This window comes from Macrobrachium rosenbergii, chromosome 9 (genome assembly GCF_040412425.1).
Source record: "Macrobrachium rosenbergii isolate ZJJX-2024 chromosome 9, ASM4041242v1, whole genome shotgun sequence".
Taxonomy (NCBI): domain Eukaryota; kingdom Metazoa; phylum Arthropoda; class Malacostraca; order Decapoda; family Palaemonidae; genus Macrobrachium; species Macrobrachium rosenbergii.
The window spans coordinates 43,886,639-43,893,238 of record NC_089749.1 but is presented as its reverse complement, the minus strand read 5'-3'; the positions used below and the strand labels follow the sequence as shown (position 1 = coordinate 43,893,238).

The 6,600-nt window shown below is 33.5% G+C and overlaps 1 protein-coding gene across 1 annotated transcript in view; it reads right to left on the bottom strand.

Moving 5' to 3' along the window:
- Window positions 1-4,572, bottom strand: part of LOC136841745 (limbic system-associated membrane protein-like) — a 213,723-nt gene extending 209,151 nt beyond the window's left edge. Inside the window, exon 1 of the mRNA XM_067108996.1 lies at window positions 4,386-4,572. The gene's annotated coding sequence lies outside the window, so the exon portion shown is untranslated. The remainder of the gene's footprint in view (window positions 1-4,385) is intronic.
- Between the last annotated feature and the right edge of the window lie 2,028 nt (window positions 4,573-6,600).

Here is a 6,600-nt window from a genome sequence, read left to right as displayed (position 1 = left end):
TGGAGGAACCCTCCCTGACAGGCTCCAGCGACAGCTGGATTCAAGAAGTTTGATACACTATGGATAACTGTCACTATTTTGCTTCTCCTCCGCCTCCTCCTCCTCCTCCTCTCACGTTGTATTTCCATTTGGTTCCATCCTCTCTGGGATATTCTATTCTGTTCCAGGTCGATTGTATTCTGCTTTATTCAGACCCTCTTAGAATGGTCTTATCTATTATTGTTGGATAAGTCAATTCAGTGGTTTGTTTTAACATATTCCATCTCCTCTCTTTGCAATGATCTGAATTGGATATTTATCCAGAGGTATGTTGACTTTTCTCTAGCATCTAACCATTGTATTTTTAACCTTCTGCTAGGAACAAGTGCATGGTTCATTGTAGACTACTTCGTGTTGAGAGAACTGTTGGGAATGAACTACTTCTGTCCTAAATCCCTCTAGTCTGATAGTTTCAATAGTAAATAAATACTTTGTTCGACGCGAGCATAAAATACGACTTGTAGGAGAGAGGGTGTTAACTTCTTGGAAGAACCTTCAGGTTAATGGATTTTAACTTCAGGATGAGAGAGAGAGAGAGAGAGAGAGAGAGAGAGAGAGAGAGAGAGAGAGAGAGAGAGAGAGAGAGAGAATTTCATTCATTTTTCGTATAGTTATTAGGATATCCAAGTCATTCAACAATACAACCTAATGCTTTATTGAATGACAGCTACTTTTATTCATTAAGGACGAATGAAATTAACACGAGTAGACCTTTTCTTGGGGAAACGTTACATTTATATTTCCAGTACCTTTGAAGTCTCACTTCCACGTAATTCTCTTTTAAATGTTTTTCATTATCATAGACAACGGAAGCTTCCTGTAATTGCATATTCGCTTTAAGCTCCATGGCAAACGCAGCTGAAAACTAGAGCGAATGAGACGCCATGAGCCTTTTCCTAGTATCAAAGTATCTCTTTATCTGGTAAATGTATTAGTAAGCGGGAAAATGATATATTAAATAAACGAATATATAAAAAAATAAAGAATTTCAAGAAATGATTAAATAAGGAAACAAATTTAATAATCCTCAGTGAAGTAACAAATCTTCCAGTGTCATTATTGTAATTTTTTTCGGTGTCAATACCACTCTTCCATCGCCGTCCCATTGGCCTTTACGTCATAAGAATAGAATATATTGTCTTCATTATTGTGGACAGGCGAATCTTTTCATGATTGTTATGTATTTGTAATTTTTCTTGCCGTTTTGAAGGTAATACACGAATTACACGCGATTGTATCTTAATGATTGTTTGGTACTGAATATTGAGTTGTCAGACGTAATTGTTAAATGGTCTTAACACTGCAGTGGATAGACGTTAATATTAATCGGCAACAGTTAATAGCTTACATTAATCAAATTGATTATGGAATTGATAACTAATAGTTTTGGAAATAATTTAGTCCCGACTATGTGCTGTTTATACATTAGTAGTATTTAATAGCCCAGAATGAATGATAAGATAGTGAAAACTGCGAGTTGATAACAGATGTAAAAAGTAATTGTTGTTAGTTACGAATGTTATATGAAACGTTTACGTGCCGCCTTACATTAATTGTATTTTCCTTAATTGCAGTAGCTAATAGTTCATAAATGTTTGTTGCAATTAGTAGCTGTGGGTGTCATGAAGAGCAGTACATTTCCGTAACTTGCGTGTTATGTTTTCAGTGTTTTAATAAAAGTGAAAATATTGAATTTTTGTGGATTGTTGACTGTTCCTTGTTTTGCTGTAAAAGTTTTGGCGGTCATCTTAAAATTTGGTCGATCTTAATCATGATTTATCTAAGAATGTATGAGAGTATAGAACTTACGTCTTAAAAAAGGAAAATGCATTATACCGTTGCTCTTTCTTAATAAAAAATTAATTCAGTTTATCATGAGAATAACGTTTTTGAACGAAGTTTCATATAGTATTTATCGATGTGCAACTTACTTCCGGTAACATAATATTGACCAGTAATTACAGTACACTTTTGAGAATAGCGTGCAAACGGTTACCGCCTGTGTGGTCTTGATCTCCGAACCTGAATTTAGATTTTTGTAAAGGCACTAATAAAGTTGCCGGAAATAACCGGGAACTGTGACAGCATTGAATGTAAGGCAGTATGTGAAAAATAACAATTTATTTTTAAATGGCGGACATGGACAGAGGAAGAATCGTGAAAAATTGTCTAGTTAACATTTGATTTATTAATGTATTTATATTGGTTTTTAAGACACAGCTTTGATAAAGGAACCGGATAGGGTATCCCATCCCAGTGGGATTTCATATTTATTTTAATTGTTAGAAAAAGACATTTGGAGTTTTATGGTAATGCTAAAAAAGACGTATGTGGTGTTTATGGTCATTGTTAAAATATCAAATTGATAATTAAAGGTATAGAACTGTTAAGGACTACAGGACTGACCATCAATATTACCTTAAAAATTATGAATTGAGGATAATTACAGATCGCGATAAACTCTGCGGGATATGCAACAAGGATTTTAATATCGTTAGTATCGCAAAAATCGAGTTGCACGCAAAACAAGTTATTAAAACTGGAGGCAATTGAGTAATCACTGCTTTACTTGCATTTACATTATAACAAGATAGTTTTCTCAACTTTAGTATGGATAGGTGTATATCAGTCATTCATATAATTATGATGTGTTTTTATATCCATAAGCTAACATGACGCAAACATATAATTAGTATATATAGAGTATACGAGTATGTGCAATGTATAAATTTAAACTAACATTCATACACAGATGAATATATTCCTATTTTTATACATTTATGAGTGTTCGAGATTTTTCATTGCTTGCTGAAATTTCTATTAGGATGAAATAATGTGTTAACAAAAACTCTATGGACACTTCAAGTCATTTTTCATTAATGCCGCCGGTGATGATATGGTGATGATTACCATAGAGAAATTATAAACATTCATATAGAACATAATGAAAAAGTTTCTAAATTTCCAAGCATGAAGATATTTCCACTGATATAAAAATGCATACAGTTAAACATGCCAGCAAAAGCAGATGCAACGGTTATATTAATTAGCCCATATTTAGATAATAATACATTTAAAGATACTTTGGAGCGAATCCTGTTTAAAGATACTTTGGAGCGAATCCTGCAGTAAAAGCAGGAACTGAATGAGACGCGGGATCTGCATAAGTTTTGGAGAGGTTGCATGATGTTTATGGAAAACTCTATATTAAATTCGATGTTCTCATTATTACTCATATACGTTCAGTTGTGACTGGTTGTGGGCGTTATTTTTTCTCTCAATGTAATAGTTAAGGCAGTTGAAGAATACAGACTGGAAAAATTCAATAATACTGAAATTCGAAGAATTTCAAGTCTCAGTGTTTCATAACCACTTTAATATGAAGCATGTTTGCATACTTTGAAATCATATATATGACGAGTTTCATTTCAAATAATAATAGAATATATATATATATATATATATATATATATATATATATATATATATATATATATATATTCTGTATATATATACACACATATATATATAATATATATACATACATATGTATATACGTATGTATATATATATATATATATATATATATATATATATATATATATATATATATATATATATATATATATATATATATATATATATATATATATTCTATTATTATTTGAAATGAAACTCGTCCAGAAATACATAGTTCAGTAATATGTTATAAGTAATTTGATGATAAATGTCTATCTTTTTCTTTGGAAAGGATAACTTACGTTGGATTCCATATGTTTGTGGCAAGGCCAAAGCCGCGGGCAACAGAAGGAAGGAGCGGTGTTGAAGTTCCTGGCCACGTGGTGTTGGCTACTTTCGTCGGGAGAAGAAGCGCCGCTCGTCTGGTCTTCTAACAGTATCGCCTCCCTGTCCCTGTTTCACTTTACCGTCTGTCTATTTTATCCTAAGTGTTCCAGTCTTTCCCTCTTTCCCAGTTTACACACGCTGGACAACTTCAACGTCGAGGAAGTAGATGAATGGGGGGATTTTATAGAAAATTGGTCGACCTTCTATACTGGGGGGAAAAACGTTTTTCCTCTGTTTTAACGTTGTAAAGTGACGTTTATTGTCATTGCAATTTCAGCGCTTATAATCAAAGGTAATTTTGATGTTAACGGTACATAAGCAACTTTACAGAAAATCGAAATTACAAGGCTCTGACTGTACTACGAAGCGTAAAGCTCCATTAATGGTGAACATATAAAATCACATGTAATATTAACAAATTTTAACCCTACAGTGTTCGAAATTCATCTTGCTGCAGTGCAGCAACTTACAGTGCCTACATATTTCACTATCCTTTTTACCTTATATTGTGATGATTTCTCCTTCTTTAAAGACTTTCCTGTAAGTTTTATCGAAGGGTTAAGATGTCCACTTATCAGTAGTTAGTTTCTTCATACAAAAAGGTTTCTATTCGCGATGCGTTCATATTTAGACGAGGTAGCAAAGCGCCGATCGAGCCGGAGGACGAGAACCTACGTGCTCTACCACGGAAGGTTAACGGGACACTGACTACACTAACGACTCCGCCCCTTATCTTCCTTGCTGGAGTAGTTGCCGCTTTTCCTACATTTCCTTACCGTGGATGTTTCAAAACCTCATGAATATTCGATTGTCGTCGTTTCTTTCGACGCACTGACCAGTAATTAAATAAACAGAAGATATTTTAGGAATACAATAAATGTATACGCAACATACGAACGCGTATTAAAATTATTTGGAGAAAAAAAATTAGAGTGGCATCGCTTTCTTAACCCAACCCTCTATTAGCTCATATGCTGCGCGCCAAGATGCAGATGAGATGATCACCTTCTGGCCCCAGCATCCCTGTCGCAGTCTTGCCCAGTGCATTAAATCCTTCATTATCATAGACTCCAAGTTAAATTTCGTTTTGGGCGGCTATTTTTGGGAGTCAAATTAAACTTAATAAGGCTCGCTATTTTATTATGCAATCTTGATAATTTTGGGAATAGGGTAAATGTGTAATGGCCATACCCATGGCTAGGAGGGCAAACATGGTTATTATTATTATTATTATTATTATTATTATTATTATTATTATTATTATTATTATTATTATTATTCACCGTAGACCTGTCATAATTTTAAGGCAAAATGAAGTTTTCTATGCACATGTATGAATTAAGTAATCATTAGTACCGATTTATATGTATGATTGGTTGCTCAAGGCAAAGATATCAATATATATATATATATATATATATATATATATATATATATATATATATATTATATATAATGTATAAATATAACTTTGTAAATATTCTTTTTCTAGGTATGGTATATGTATCCATCGCTCGTAAAACTGAAAAAACAATTCGTAGCATGATTAGCTTTTTTAAGAATAATAAAAAATTACTGTCCAAGCTTTCATTATCTTTGTTAAAAAGACTTTTAAGCTTATGCCTTCTTATTCCTTGTATTTTATTTGGAAGTCAGACCGATTAATTTAATGTACGATTATAAATACAGAAAATATGTTTAAAAAAGGCCAAAATTATCAGTCACTTATTTGTCAGTTTGAGAACGTTATTAAGCATCATGACTGAAAATGTTAGGTACCTCTTGAGTTTAAAATCAGAGTCCGATAATTCTGTTGATTCCCTTCTTTGTGTACTAAAAGCCACTTGATTGAGGAGCTCATCTTGGCGGTAAGTTATCTACAAAGATCAGTTGCAGGAAGACATTTATTCACAGAGTAAGATAAAACGGTGAAATACTGAAAATCATTCATGAAAGATCTCTTCTTATGGGTGAGTAAAGTGCAAGGACCTGGTGCAGGAACGTATGTGTTCAAAGGGAAAGATACAGTGATGAATGACATTGAAAGCCCCCCTTAAAGGGTCTCATAGCAGGAAGATAACCTTTAAGAAAGCAAGTTAAACAGAAGATTGCTACCACTTTCAAGGAACAAAATACGAATGTAGTGATATAGATTGAAAACTGGAACTGAAATGAAGAAATCGTAGGTCTGAACATTGGAACTGGAAGTTTTGTAAAGCAAAGCAATCCATTCGCGTTGTAAGGTATGTGTTTTGAAATCACAGAGGAAATTCTGTAGGACCCATGAGCTGCGTAGGACAGTCGCTGAAAGCGTCAACAAATTACAGTATTGTTGATGGGATAGAAGAGAAATTTGACGGATTGCGTGAGAGGAAACACAAGCTTGTATTTATTAGAAGGGAATGGAGAAACTCAACAATGACGAAGAGATCGAAGTGGAACAAACCCATTTGAATTTTTCATGGCTACTAACGCTCATACGTGGGATATCCATTGAAAAAGTGGTCCGGCAGAATAGATGCAAAACTGATAATATGGAATTGTCCTCCTTAAGAAATTCTGATAAAGAACGAGATGTTTATTATTAGGTTCTCATCATTGTGAAGTCACATATCAGAATAGTGTATTTTGTATGCTTACTGTAAAGAAGTGATGTTTAACTTTCAGTAATGGACAAATGTATAGCCTTGGATGTATTTTGACCAGCAGTTTTAT